The 15,001-nt window shown below is 41.0% G+C and overlaps 1 protein-coding gene across 2 annotated transcripts in view; it reads right to left on the bottom strand.

Annotated features, from left to right (window-relative positions):
* LOC138739083 (serine/threonine-protein kinase 24) overlaps positions 1-15,001 on the bottom strand; it is a 50,855-nt gene that overhangs the window by 9,374 nt on the left and 26,480 nt on the right. The gene's annotated exons all lie outside the window — the stretch shown is intronic.

The raw sequence follows: 15,001 nt of genomic DNA, 5'->3' as shown, positions 1-15,001 counted from the left end.
GCTGCGGTGAATCACCGCACCGGGAGCAAGCTGCTGCGGTAAACCAGCGCACTGGGAGCAAGCTCCTGGGGTAAACCAGTGCACCGGGAACAAGCTCCTGCGGTAAACCAGCACACCGGGAACAAGCTGCTGCAGTAAATCAGCACAACGAGAGCAAGCTCCTGCGGTAAACCAGCATACCGGGAGCAAGTTCCTGCGGTAAACCAGCACACCAGGAGCAAGATCCTGCGGTAAACCAGCATACCGGGAGCAAGCTCCTGCAGTTAACCAATGCACCAGGAGCAAGCTACTGTGGTAAACCAGCGCACCAGGGGCAAACTGCTGCAGTAAACCAGTGCACTGAGAGTAAGCTTCTGTGGTAAACCAGCACACGGGGGCAAGCTCCTGCGGTAAACCAGCGCACCGGACAAACTTGTGGTAAACCAAGCGAGTTGTTACTGAGGTGCTGTCCAGAATACGAGAGTATTCAATTGTTTTACGGTGTCCTCTATAATGTTTGCAACATAGATACCATTTTCCTTTTCCTTTATTTCCACAGTTTTACAATTGTAATTAAACAATTCACATGCTATTAAAATGCACAATCCAGATTTTATTCAAGGTTATTTGTATACATTTTGGTTTGACCATGTAGAGATTACAGCATCATAATATTTGGGACATAGCAATGGTCTGTATATTAGTCATGTTTAGTTCTTTATTGCATACCCCCCTTGCATGCAATGCCTGCTTGAAGTCTGTGATTCATAGACATCACCAGGTACTGAGTATCTTCTCTGGTGATGCTCTGCCAGGCCTCTACTTCAGCCATCTAGAGCTCCTGCATGAATCAAGGGCATGTCCCCTTAAGTTTTTTTTCTCACAAATATGGAAGGCAGGTTCAATTGGATTTAGATCAGGTGACTGTCTTGGCCATTCAAGAATTTTCCCGTTTTTAGCTTTGAAAACTCCTTTGTTACTTTAGCAGTATGTTTGGGATCATTGTCTGGCTGTAAGATGAAGGGCCTTCCAATATGTTTGGAAGCATTTGCCCAAATTTGAGCAGATAAGATGTTTATATACACCTCAGAATTATTTTTTCTACTGGCATCAGCAATTACATCATCAATGAAGACAAGTGTGCCAGTACCTGTGGCAGCCATACATGCCCAGACTATAATACCCCCACCATCATGCTTCACAATTGAAGTGGAATGCTTTGAATCTTGGGCAGATCTTTGGCTCTTACGGCTCAACATTTTGGTCTTGCCATCACGCTAATACAGGTTAATCTTCATCTCATCTGTCCACAAGACCATTTTCCAGAATTCTGCAGGTTCTTTTAAATACCCATTGATAAACTGTAATCTGGCCATCCTATTTCTGTGGCTAACTTTTGGTTTGCATCTTGCAGTGTTGCCTCTGTATTTCTCTTTATTAAGTCTTCTGTGGACACTCCTGGAGAATGTTGTTGATCTGTCAGACAAGCGTTTAGGGATTTAAACTTTTACAATTACTAAGCCAGACAGTCCAGGCTCTGAGTGCCTTTACAAAAACTCTGAAGAATGCTTATAAAGACATCACAAGTAGCTGTGGAGTAATGGATTGGAGAGAGCGAGAGCAAGAGCAGTCATAGCAAGCTGCCAGCTTGTTGAAACCCCATTTTGAAGATGGGTTGTGAGTTCTGAGTTCAGCCTGTTGAAAACCCTTGTGGTCCATTCAAGAGAAAATGGCTGGCTGGAGTGTTACACCTGAAATAAGGGAAACAAAAGGAACTCTGTGATGACCTGCTGAAGAAGAGGTTATCATTTGGAAAACCATGATTGGGCAAGTTTCTTCGGCAAGGCACTGAAGTGGCTGATGGAAGTAAATCAGTTTGTGTGTATCCAATGAACAATGAATCTCTCTGAAACCAACAATAACCTTCCTGAGCGGTAACCATTTAAGTACCAGAGCTTGGTGAAAATTTATAAATGTTAAATTCTGTGCATAGTATAAGAATTGCCTGATTCTGGTGAAATTGGAGGAGTGAAAGTGAGATTGGACTGTGAATCAAAAAACTTTTCTCAACTTATACACTTGACATACACATGTGCTTAGAATCAGAAGGGGGTTAAGTTAATAGTAACAAGTTAAAGTTTGATCCTGTTTTTATGTTTAAAAATTAAAAGTAACTTTTGTTTTTGTTTAAGTAACTATTTGTCTTGGTGAATTTTTTTTACATGCTCAAACCAAAATAGATACAAATAACCTTGAATAAAATCTGGAATGCGTACTTTAATCACATGTGAATTGTTTGATTACAAATTTAAAACTGTGGAGCACAAGGGAAAATTAAGGAAAAAAAGTGCCTTTATTCCAAACATTATGCAAGGTACTGAATGTGCCAGCGGATCCATGGACCATGTAAAGATCCAACCACATGAATGCAAGGGAGGGCTACAGGTTAAGCTGAGACGCCAGACCCCGAGGTTTACATTCCCTACCATCTTCCTGGCCAACGTACAATCCTTGGAGAACAAACTTGATGAACTCCAAGCCACACCAACATCAGAGACATCAAGGAGTGCTGTGTGATGTGCTTTACAGAAGCATGATTAAACGCAGGTATTCTTTATACAGCGTTACACCCCATGGCGATACCATCCACCCTGATGTCCGGACAGTGGCGTCAGGAAAAACCAGGGGAGGCAACGTTTGTGTCATCATCAATTCATCATGGTGCACAGATGTGACGGTTATGTCCCAGTCCTCTCCCCAGACCTAGAATATCTAGTGATTAATTGCTGCCCATTCTACCTGCTGAGGGAGTTCACCCCCATCATCCTGGCCACAGTGTACATTCCATCTCAGGCTAACATCAGGCTGGCACTGAAGGGGCTGAGCACTGTCATCAACAACCATGAGTCAGCACATCCTGATGCCTTCCTGATCATTATAGGGGAGTTCAATCAAGCCAACCTGAAGACGTCTCTGACAAACTACCACCAACACATCAAATGCAAAACCAGGGGAACCAACATACTCAATTACAGCTACACCACCATGAAGAACGCCTACCGAGCCATACTACAACCGCAATTCAGCAAGGCTGATCACCTGGCTGTTCTTGTACTCCTGGAATACAAGCAGAGGCTGTGGGCCATAGCACCATTATTGCAGACCGCGAAAGTATGGACAAGGGAGGTGGAGGAGTATTTGCAGGACGACTTTGAATGAAGGTGAGATCAAGGGTGTTTAAAGCCAGGGATCAAGATCTCTGCAAGAAGTCCAGGTTTGACCTGCAAAAGGTCATTTCTGAAGCAAAGTGGCAATTCCAGTTATGGCAGGAAGTGCAGGCCATTAAAGCCTACAAAACGATGGCAAACACCATAGATGGCTGCAATGTTTGTTACAAGATCAAACCAGCAACCACAAAGAAGGCATATCACACAGGGGTAAAGATGAACAATTACTTTATTAACCAAAAATTCACCTTCAAACTTTAATTCAAAATCCCCCCCCCCTTTTATAACAATGCCCACTGGTTACTATGCAAATCTCTATAACAGTGTAAAACTAATAAATTCCCCAAGCCTAAATATAACATATGTAATTAAAGCCTAAGTTATATTTCCAACCAGCCCACAGAAAAACTTAGTCACAAAACAAACACAAAACACACAAGAGTCAAAACTTCGATCTCAACTGAAGCAAAGATCATAAACAAAATTCAGAGAGAGAGAGAGAGAGAGAGAGAGAGAGAGCACAAAATTCAAAGTTGTCTTGTGTTGCTTGCAGAGAGAGGAACAACTGGCTTGGTCCGGATCCTTCTGGCTATGTTCGGAATGTTCATCCTTTTTGAAATCCCAACATTCTAAACTGTCCTCCAAACCATGACTCCTGCTCTGGGCCTCTTTCCACTCCACCGCACCACCTAGTAGTGGTTTATCGTCCAAGTCCAAAAATGTATTTTTCCAATTTCTGCACATGCTCAGTCCGTCTCCCACTCTCTCAGCAGTCCACCTTCACCTTGGCTCTCTAAGGCAAACTGTCACTTTTTAACATAAAACCACACAACACATAGGCCAATACACAACACAGAACTCTGTAACACCTCCTCTGCTAAAAAAAAAATTTGGTCCACAAGAACAAATTTTTAACAATTAATGGAAGTATTACATAAAAAAACACTCCATTTTTTTTTACAGTAAGTATGCGATTAGATTCATATCTACCTAGATTAACATCTTGGCAAACAATCTGCTATTACATTATCCATCCCCTTTATGTGTGTAATAATTAAATTATACTCTTGTAACATTAAGCTCCAGTTATGAATGGATTATGATCAGTATATATTATTAATGTTTTTTGAGCAGTACAAATATACACATCAAAATCTTGTAACACTAAAACAAGCGCTAATAACTCCTTCTCAATGATTGAGTAATTTTGTTAATGGTCGTTAAACTTTTTCGAGAAGTACAAAATAGGAAGTTCCGCTCCATCACCATCCTTCTTCTGTAACAGTACAGCACCAACTGCTTCGTCAATGGTGTCCACAGCTAAAAAGAATGGCCTTTCAAAGTTAAGGGACAAAAGTACAGGCTGATGGCATAAAATGGCCTTTAACTTCAGAAACGCTTCCTGGCACGCATCTGACCAGATAAATTTTTCTTTCTTTCCAAGTAGTTTTGTTAATCTACGATAGTAGCCAATCATACCTAGAAATCTCCGAAGAGCTTTCTTATTACCGGGGATAGGGAATGCAGTGATAGACAATACTTTCGCTTCAACCAGTGCCATCTGTCCTTGTCCTACCACATAACCCAGATAAATTACAGTGGCATGTCCAAACTCACTCTTGTGCAAATTCACTGTGAGGTGTGCTTCCACCAGTCTCTGAAACAACTGCTCTAATTCAAGCACGTGTTCTTCCCATGTATCCGTACTAATTACTAAATCATCAATATAAACCCTGAATTACTGCCTTAATCATTCTCTGAAATGTGCCAAGTGCATTTTTCATCCCGAAAGGCATAACATTATACTCATACAATTTCAAAGGTGTAACAAATGCAGAGATCTCCCTGCCGCTCTCTCTGTCAAAGGACCACACTAGTATCCCTTTAAGAGATCAATCTTTGTAAGAAACTTAGCTTTCCCCACCTTATCTATACAATCATCTATTCTGGGGATAGGGAATGTATCAGTCTTTGTCACCATGTTTACCTTTCGATAATCTGTACAAAACCTAATTGAGCCATCTGGTTTAGGCACCAGAACATAGGGTGAACTCCAATTTGAACTCGATTTTTGGATCATGTCATTTTTGAGCATATAATCCACCTCTTGATCCAACAACCTGCTCTTTTCCTGATTAATTCGGTATGGATGCTGCTTAATACGCTTAGCATCACTGACTTCCACATCATGACAAGCCACAGTAGTTCTTCTTGGAACATCTGGGAATATATCCTTAAATTTCATAAGTAATGTCTTCATTTCTTCCCTTTCTGATTTAGTCAAATGCATTAACTTGGTGTCTAAGTTTTGCAAAACTATAGAATTTTCCAGCCTGGGGCTTATCACTTTCTGTGCTCCATGACCTTCCATGAAACTTATCTCCTCCTTACTTTCCTCTATAACTAGCACCTTGGTTGGAATCCTAGTCTCCTCCTCAGTCATTTTCTCAAAGTAAGGTTTAAGCATATTCACGTGACAGACCTGTGTGTCTCTTTGACGATCAGGTATTTCAATTACATAGGTGATCTGGTTAATTTTTGATTTCACCTTATATGGTCATGAAAACTGAGCTCTCAAGGGTTTTGACTGCATTGGAAACAAAACCAATACTTTGTCGCCAGGTTTAATGTCCCTAATTTTGCTTGCTGATCATACTGAATTTTCATTTTTCCCAAGCAGTTTTAAAATTTTCCTTGCCATCTTGCAAGCCTGATGTAATCTGTTTTTAAATTTGAAAACATAATTCAACAGATTTGATTGTATATCTTTATGTATCCACTGTTCCTTCAACAATAGTAATAGACCCCTGACTTCATGACCAAACACCAACTCAAATGGACTAAAGCCAAGAGACTCCTGAGTTGCCTCTCTAACAGCAAACAATAACAAATTGATTCCTTCATCCCAATCCTTTTTATTTTCCATGCAATAAGCCCTCATCATATTTTTCACAGTTAAATGGAACCTTGACTTTCAGGATGATACGCAGACAACACAATTTGATGGGCTCCCAATTCATACACCACCTGTTGAAATATTCCAGACATAAAATTACTCCCTTGATCCGATTGGTAGGCCAATGTGAAAAATTTTAACAAAGCCTTCACAATCGTCTTCGCTTTAATGTTTCTCAGAGGAATAGCCTCTGGAAACCTTGAAGCCGTGCACATGAGTATTAACAAATATTCATTTCCTGCTTTGGTTTTTAGCAATGGGCCAACACAATCCACTATCACTTTTGAGAAGGGCTCCCCAAAAGCAGGGATGGGTTGTAAAGGTGCCACTGGTGGTCCTTGATTAGGCTTGCCCACCAGTTGACAAATGTGACAGGTTCTACAAAAGTTCACAACATCCTTTCTTAATTTCGGCCAATAAAACTGTTTCCTTATCTTTTCTACCGTCTTCTTCACTCCAAGGTGACCTCCTAAAGGTGTACTATGAGCCAACTTTAATATTTCATTCCTGTAAGTTTTGGGAATTACAACTTGCCTTACTACCGCCCAGTTTTCACTGGCAGGTATCACTTGTGGTCTCCAGTTTCTCATCAATATTCCATCTTGAACAAAGGCACAGTTTCATTTTCCTGATTAGACAGAATATTATCTCTTATCCCAGCAAGATCAGGATCATGCTTTTGTCTAGCTATTAATTCTTCTCTTGACAACAGCAAAGCTGGATCCTTCGGTTTGTCCTCAATGCTTGCCTCCACTACAGGATCATCACAGACTTTCTCTACCTCTACCTTTTTTCTGGACATGGCTCTAGTAATGGCACATGCAGGGTAGATTTCCAAATCCTTTTTGGACTCATAAACCAATGGCTTACTTGTGAGTTTCACCACAGGTTTGATTTACACTCTGCTAAATCATTTCCTAACAAAAGAGAAACCATCCACCGGCAGACTTGACCTTTTCCCTATTGTAACCGGGGCATTAACTAAGTCTGATTTCATCACTATTCTATGCAAAGGTATAGGTTCTGCTTCACCACCAATGCCTTTAATTAAATTCACATCTCCAGTGTCAGTCTCCTCACCAAAATTCAAAACATTGCATAATACAAGCGATTGGACTGCTCCAGTATCCCGCAGGATTTTAACTGGCACTTCATTGGATCCTTCTTTAACCGAAATGAAACCTTCAGTCGTGAATGGTTTAAAAATATCCCCAACTTTCTCACTCTGAACACAAGCAGTTGGTACCACCCCTTTCTCTTTCTTCCTTTTCAGTACAGGACAATTTGCTAAATAACACTCGAAAAAAAAAATTTCTTCACCCATTTCTTTTCCTTTAACCTCACTTCTAGATTTTCTTTCAGCAGTATTCCTTTGAAAGGTTTTCCCTGGTGTCCACTTAGGCTTGTGGGTTAAAGCACATTGCTCTGTGAATTTAGCCAATTCTTGCCAAGTTTTTATATTTTTCTCTGCCAAGTGCACTTGAATATCGTCAGGAACACAATCTTTAATCTCCTCAATCAGAATGATTTCCCTCAATAAATCAAAGTTATTTTCTATTTTCATTGCGGCACACCACCGATCAAAACACACAACCTTCCTATTAGCAAAATCCAGGTAAGATTGGGTTGCTGCTATTTTTAAACTCCTGAACTTTTGTCTATAAGCCTCTGGAACTAGTTCATAAGATCGGAGTATACCTGCTTGTTGTACAGTAAGACACGAATACACCTGTTGGGCTTTCCCTTTAGGAACACTTTGTAGCAGGAGTGACCACTGGTCTGGTGGCCATTTTAAATTTACAGCTACTTTCTCAAAATGTTGAAAATACTGGTCTATTTCAGCTTCCTCAAATGGAGGAACTAACCTCACTTCCCTACTGACCAGAAACCTCTCCTCCTGACCAGCGCATGGGTTTTGGGCTTCTCCCTCTCCTTGGGTTAGGATCAGCTTTAATTTAGCTAGTTCTAGCTCATCCTTCCATTCTTTCTCTGTCTCCTCCCTTGCGGCTGCCCTTTCCTCCATTTCTGCCTGCCTTACTGCTTCCCATTTGGCTTTCCTTTCTACCTCTCTTTTTTCCTCTAACTCGAGTTTTCTCAAAGCCAACTTTACTTCCTCTGAAGTTTTCTTCTTTGGAAACTGTTCTAATGCATCTTCTTCAAATACCCCCTTTCCTACATAGTGCTTAACAATCTTTTGGGCAATTTCCTTTTTTTTCATCCCAGTTCTTACTGTAAGAAGTTTTAACTTGCTAACTATAACCATCAGTTCTGACTTTTTAGCCATTTTTAAATTAACCACTGAAGGGTTCGCTATGAACTGGCCCATATTCATAGTTGCTGGTTTTTCTGCTGGTGATTTATACACTCACCGTTTATTTTTAATTTCAAGCTGGAGGTTGAGTCAAACTCAGACGACTGATAACTAAGGACAAGTCAATCGCCCCTAAAGCTTCCAAATTGGTTTGATCCCGGACAATGCCCCCAAATTATGTTACAAGATCAAACCAGCAACTTGAAGGCATATCACACAGGGGTAAAGATGAACAATTACTTTATTAACAACAATTCACCTTCAAACTTTAATTCAAAATCCCCCCTTTTTTTAAAAATGCCCACCAGTTACTATGCAAACCTCTATTATAACAGTGTAAAATTAAAATTCCCCAGCCTAAATATAACATATGTAATTAAAGTCCAAGTTATATTTCCAACCAGCCCACAGAAAAAAAACTTAGACACAAAACACACAAGTGAGAGAGAGAGAGAGAGAGAGAGAGAGCACAAAATTCAAAGATGTCTTGTGTTGCTTGCAGAGAGAGGAACCACTGGCTTGGTCCGGATTCTTCTGGCTGCATTCGGAATGTTCATCCCTTTTTGAAATCCCAACATTCTAAACTGTCCTCCAGACCATGACTCCTGCTCTGGGCCTCTTTCCACTCCACAGCACCACCCAGTGGTGGTTTATCGTCCAAGTCCAGAAATTTTTTTCATTTTCTGCACATGCTCAGTCCGTCTCCCACTCTCTCAGCAGTCCACCTTCACCCTGGCTCTCTAAGGCAAACTGTCACTTTTTAACATAAAACCACACAACACATAGGCCAATACACAACACAGAACTCTGTAACATGTTTCATTACCTGATAAGCTGAACACCTTCTATGCCTGCTTTGAGAAAGAGAACCAAACAGTGCCTACTAGAATCCCTGCTAAGGCTGAGGACCCAGTGATACCTGTCTCCGAGGACGATGTCAGAACATCATTCAAGAGGGTGTACTCTCGGAAGGTGTCAGGCCCTGACAGTGTACCCGGCCGAGTATTGGGAATCTGTGGCAACCCAATTAGCTGGAGAGTACACAACATTTTCAATCTCTCATTGTGGCAGTCAGAGCCTCCCACTCGCTTCAAAAGGGCATCAGTCATCCCAGTGCCCAAGAGCAGTGTGAGCTGCCCCAACGACTATCGTCCAGTAGCACTAACTTCTACTTTGATGTCAAGGTTTGAGAGGTTGGTCATGGCCAGAATTAACACGTACCTAAGCAAATATCTGGACCCACTGCAATTCGCTGGCTCTCCACTCAGTTTAGGATCACCTCGAAAACAGCAACTCATACATACGGCTGTCTTCATCGACTACAGATCAGCCTTCAACACCATTATTTCCCCAGTGTTGTTCAAGAAGCTACAAACGGTGATCCTCTGCAACTGGATCCTTTCCTTCCTCATCGGAAGACCACAGTCAATATGAATTGGAAACGTCTTCTCCTCACTGATTATCAACACAGGCGCATTTCAAGGATGTGTGCTTAGCCCACTGCTCTACTCATACACCCATGATTGTGTGGCCAGGAACAATTCCAATGCAGTCTACAAATTTGCCAATGACACCAGTTGTTAACAGAACAACAAACGACAATAAAGAAGCATATAGGAGGGAGCTAGATCAGCTCGTTGAGTGGTGTCACACCAACAACTTTGCACTCAATGTTAGCAAAACCAAGGAGACTATTGTGGACTTCAGGAGGGGGCACCAGGGAAACACAACGCACACCTCATCGAGGGCTCAGTAGAGAGGGTCAAGAACTTCAAATTCCTGGGTATTAATATCTCCAAGGAGCCTCCAGTTCGATGCAATTACGAAGAAGGCTCACCAGCAGCTATACTTCGTGAGGTGCTTGAGGAGATTCGCTATGTTACTGAAGATTCTCAAAAACTTCTACAGATGTACTGTGGAGAGCATTCTGGCTGGTTGCCAACTCTCAGGACAAGAATAAACTCTAGAAGGTTTATAACTGCAACATCACAGGCACCAGACTTTAGTCTCTATCCTCAAAGACCCCCACCATCCAGGCCATGCCTTCTTCAGTCTGCTACCATGAGGGAAAAAGTACAGGAGCTTAAAGACAAGCACTCAGTGGCACAAGGACAGCATCTTCCCCACTGCCATCAGATTCCAAAATAATCAATGAATCAAAGACACTGCTTTCCTTTTTGTGCACTATTGTTTTTTTTTATTTATTGTTGTAAAAGTGCTTTATATGAATGTTTACACATAACTCTGCCACAAAAGCACCAAATTTCGAGACTTGTCGTGATAATAAATTCTTATTCTGCCCAATACCCTTCAATTGGAGCCAGTCAACTTCCATTTCTTCATGGACTGAGCTTTGAATTCAACAGTCTCTCAACTCAAATAAAGAATGCAGCTCAAAGAGGTTCTACCAGCAAAAAACAATCCTCATTGACGGGCCCTGATGCAGAAATGTGGATTATTTTCAGGTGTAGTAAACTGCACATGTTTAGTTCATAAAGCATGGAAGGAACAGGACTCTGACATCCTTCTGTTCCATGCTTCCTTGCTGCAGAACATCTTTCATGCTCAACACCATGAAGCTCCAGATTCAAGGACAGTTTCTTTTCAGCTTGTATCAATCTCTTAAATGAGCCTCTTGTTGTTTAACGATGACACCCTTATTCTGTTTTAACTGCACTTGCCTCTGCATCCTGCGCTTTGGCCTCCCTGGAAGAGCACACCCTGCGCTTTGGCCTCCCTGGAAGAGCACACCCTGCGCTTTGGTCTCCCTGGAAGAGCACACCCTGTGCTTTGGCCTCCCTGGAAGAGCACACCCTGCGCTTTGGCCTCCCTGGAAGAGCACACCCTGCGCTTTGGCCTCCCTGGAAGGCCACACACTGTGCTATGGCCTCCCTGGAAGACCACACACTGCACTTGGGATTGAATGAGAGGTCCATTAAGAGATGGATACAAGCAGATCACTCCCTCTGATTAACAACCTTCCTTCCCATGGAAACAATTTCTCCATAATCGATCTTGCATTTTGAATATCTGTTTTTAAACTTCTGAGAACAAACCTAGCTGGCCCAGACATTCCACAGAAATTAGGTTTATTTTCCCTGTAGTGATTCTAGTAAGACCTTAACATCATTCAGTAAGTGTAATGTCCAGGATTGGACACAATATTCTAATCAATGTTTTATAATGGTTTACTACTTTCATAAACAGCACAGGCCCTTCAAACCACAATGCTGAGCTGACCCATAAAAACCAACTCCACCATCAATCTAACCTTTCACTGCTGCACAACCCAAAACCCTCCATTTTTCTTAGATCCATGTCTTTGAATTTTTAAAAAAATGTATGCATAGCTTTGCTTCAGCAGGTATGTAAGCATGTTCCAGTCACCCAAAATAGTTCAGTCAAGATTCTTGCTTCCATAGAACCAGGGCTTGTCTGCCACAAAACCTATTACCAATAAGATGGTAACACCTCCTAAGACAGTTCAAGGCAGAATTGTCCAAACATCAATCCACCTAATGAGATGGGAGCCACAAAGAGATTATTTTTAAAATTTTAAATCCTTTACTTGGATACAGAAGTTTGAGAATCCGAGACCATTGAAGGAATGAACACTAATGACACAGTCATGCAGCACTGAAAGTAATTCATTGTATATTATTGAACTTTTAACTTAAAGAAATAGCATGTAACATGGCATTATAGCCCATGAACTCATGCCACCGAATACACTCATGACCAATTGCCCTACTAACCCTGTTTGTCTTTAAAACATGGGAGGAAACTGAAGCACCCAAAGGAAACCCACATAAATATGGGGAGAACCTACAAACTCCTTAAAGTTAGTGCCAGATTCAAATCTGGGTCAATGGCACTGGGTCATGGTGTTAATCACTACACTAACCATTTTTTTTTTAAAACAAAGTACCTGTTCGGCAGTAGCTAGTAAGAATTTAACTGCATGTGTACATTACACAAGGAGTTCAACGATAAACTCATCATCACTGCACACAGAATCGAAGCAAGTCGTTCAGCCCTCTAAGATCTTGTCCATCAACTGTCCATTGCACTAATTCATTTCAAAATCAGAATTTATTGTCATGAACAAGTCATGAAATTCAGTGTTCTGTGGCAGCATCATAATGCAAACATTTATATTCTAACCATCTTACAACATTACTCTAAATCAAAAAATTAGTAATGCATGAACAGTAAGGCAGTGTCTTTGGTTCATTGATAATTCAGAAATCTTGATGGTAGTGGGGAAGGAGCCACGTGCTTTTGAATGCTCGACTTTGGGCTCCTGTATTTTTTTCCCGATCGAAGTAAAGAGGGCATGGCCAGGGTGGTGGAGGTCTTTGAAGATAGAGGCTGCTTTTTTAAAGACACCACTTCATGTAGATGCCCTCGATGGAGTGAAGTCTGGTGCCCGTGATGTCGCAGACCAAGTTAACCCTCTGGAGTTTTTTTTTGTTGAATATTTTATTTACATTTTTAAAGTCAAACATGCAATCAACAAAAGCATAGAAAAAAACTGAATACAAATTAAAAATAATGATCTATGATACATGATGACTATAATCCTCACCCACCTTCCCATGAAAAGTTTATAAAAGGAAGTCCCAGAGAAAAGAAAAAGAAAGAAATAAATAAAGAGGGATTGTTGGGGATCCATCGTTTACCCAACAAGTTTCAGGTTTTTGTGATTTAACCTGGATCAAGAGGATGCTAGCATAGGTCTCGTGAGTGAGATGGGACACATTTAAAATTTGCATCGACATTTTGTAAATATAGTTGCCATACTTTTAAGAATGTCACTTATTTCTTAGGTTTTAGGTAATATTCACATCTATGCATTTCCACATTCCAATGGGCTTTACCTAGATGGGAATCAGACTTCCAAGTAACCACTATATATTCTTGACAAATATTGTTCGATGTTGAGACAACCTCATTTTAGGTCTTATACCATCAATATTCCCCAGTAAGAATAGTCTGGGTTCTGTGGAAATTGGATTCCTGTAATTTGCCCTAAGAGTTTCCCCAGGTCTACCCAAAAGGGTCTTACCTTGGAACATGCCCAAGTTGAATGTATCCATCTCACCGCACCTAAAGCATTGATCTGAAATGTCTCATTTTTATTCATTTAATTTTTGCGGTGTGAGTTATAATTTTTGCAAAATATTATATGGCACCAATTATTTATTGTATTTATTGTGCAGTCCTGAAATAAATCGGACAAGCTTTGATCACCAATACTTATATTTAAGTCTGATTCCCATCTCTGTCTTGGGGTTCCAATTTGAAGTAATAAATACATCGCTAAAATAAATTTCTTGGTGTTTCCCTTTTGAATCAGAGTCTCCACATCGCTACATTTTGATAGATCATTGTCGGGCCCAGTTTATCCCTTCAGTATGCTCTTAACTGAAAACAGCAGAATATTGTATTGTATTGTTACCAATACCATACTTGTTTTGTAATTGTTCAAATGACAAATTCTCCCTGCTCATAACAATCCTCAATGAACCTGAGACAGGGGTGTTTTTGGATACTCCCCCTTAGTTCCCATCTGGCAATTTATTTTGCTCCAAATATTAATTATATGTTCTAACAAGGGGGGCTTCTTTCTCACCAGATAATAATTTTGAATCCCAATTATATACAAAATCCTCCGCTATCTTCTCTTCCACTTTATGCAATTCTATTTTTCACCCACGAAGACTTATCTCCTCCCTTGAATAGGGAGGTAAGAAATTTAGTAAATTATTATTGGGCAGCCTAGACTGGAGTTTATTCCTGTCCTGAGAATTGGCATCTTCATACCAGGCAATGATGCAACCAGCCAGAATGCTCTCCACAGTACACCTGGAGACGTTGTTGAGTTTTCAGTGATATACCGAATCTCTTCAGATACCTCACAAAGTATAGCTGCTGGCGAGCCTTCTTTGTGATTGCATCGACGAGGAGGCTCCAGGACAGATCCTTGGAGATGTTGACACCCAGGAATTTGAAGTTCTTGACCCTCTCCACTACTGAGCCATTGATGATGCGTTCCCCTGACTTCCACCTGAAGTCCACAATCATCTCCTTGGTTTCATTGACGTTGAGCGCAAGGTTGTTGTTGGTAGACCATTCAACAAGCTGACGTGTACACTTCCTTATTGCCATTTGTGATTCTGCCAATAACTGTGGTGTCATCAGCAAACTTGTCGATGGCATTGAATTGTGCCTGACATCAATCCTGCATTAATCCCATCTTTTTTTAATCCTCCCCAGATTCCCATCAACTTCAACGAGATCAGTCATGGAATTCTACAGCACCATCTTGCCCATGCCAAATGTGTTTCTCCCATATCCCTCTAAACCATTCCTAGGTATGTACTAGTCTTGAAGATCACATTTGTCCCTGCTTCTACCCCTTCTTCTGGCAGCTAGATCCACATATCTCCACCCTCTGTTTGATGAAGGTGCTCCTCAGTTCTCTTTAATTCTGACATCCTAGCTTACATTGATTCTTAATTGCAG

This window comes from Narcine bancroftii, chromosome 7 (assembly GCF_036971445.1).
Source record: "Narcine bancroftii isolate sNarBan1 chromosome 7, sNarBan1.hap1, whole genome shotgun sequence".
Classification (NCBI taxonomy): domain Eukaryota; kingdom Metazoa; phylum Chordata; class Chondrichthyes; order Torpediniformes; family Narcinidae; genus Narcine; species Narcine bancroftii.
Note: the sequence above shows the minus strand (reverse complement) of the source record. Positions and strands in the feature narration are given on the sequence as shown.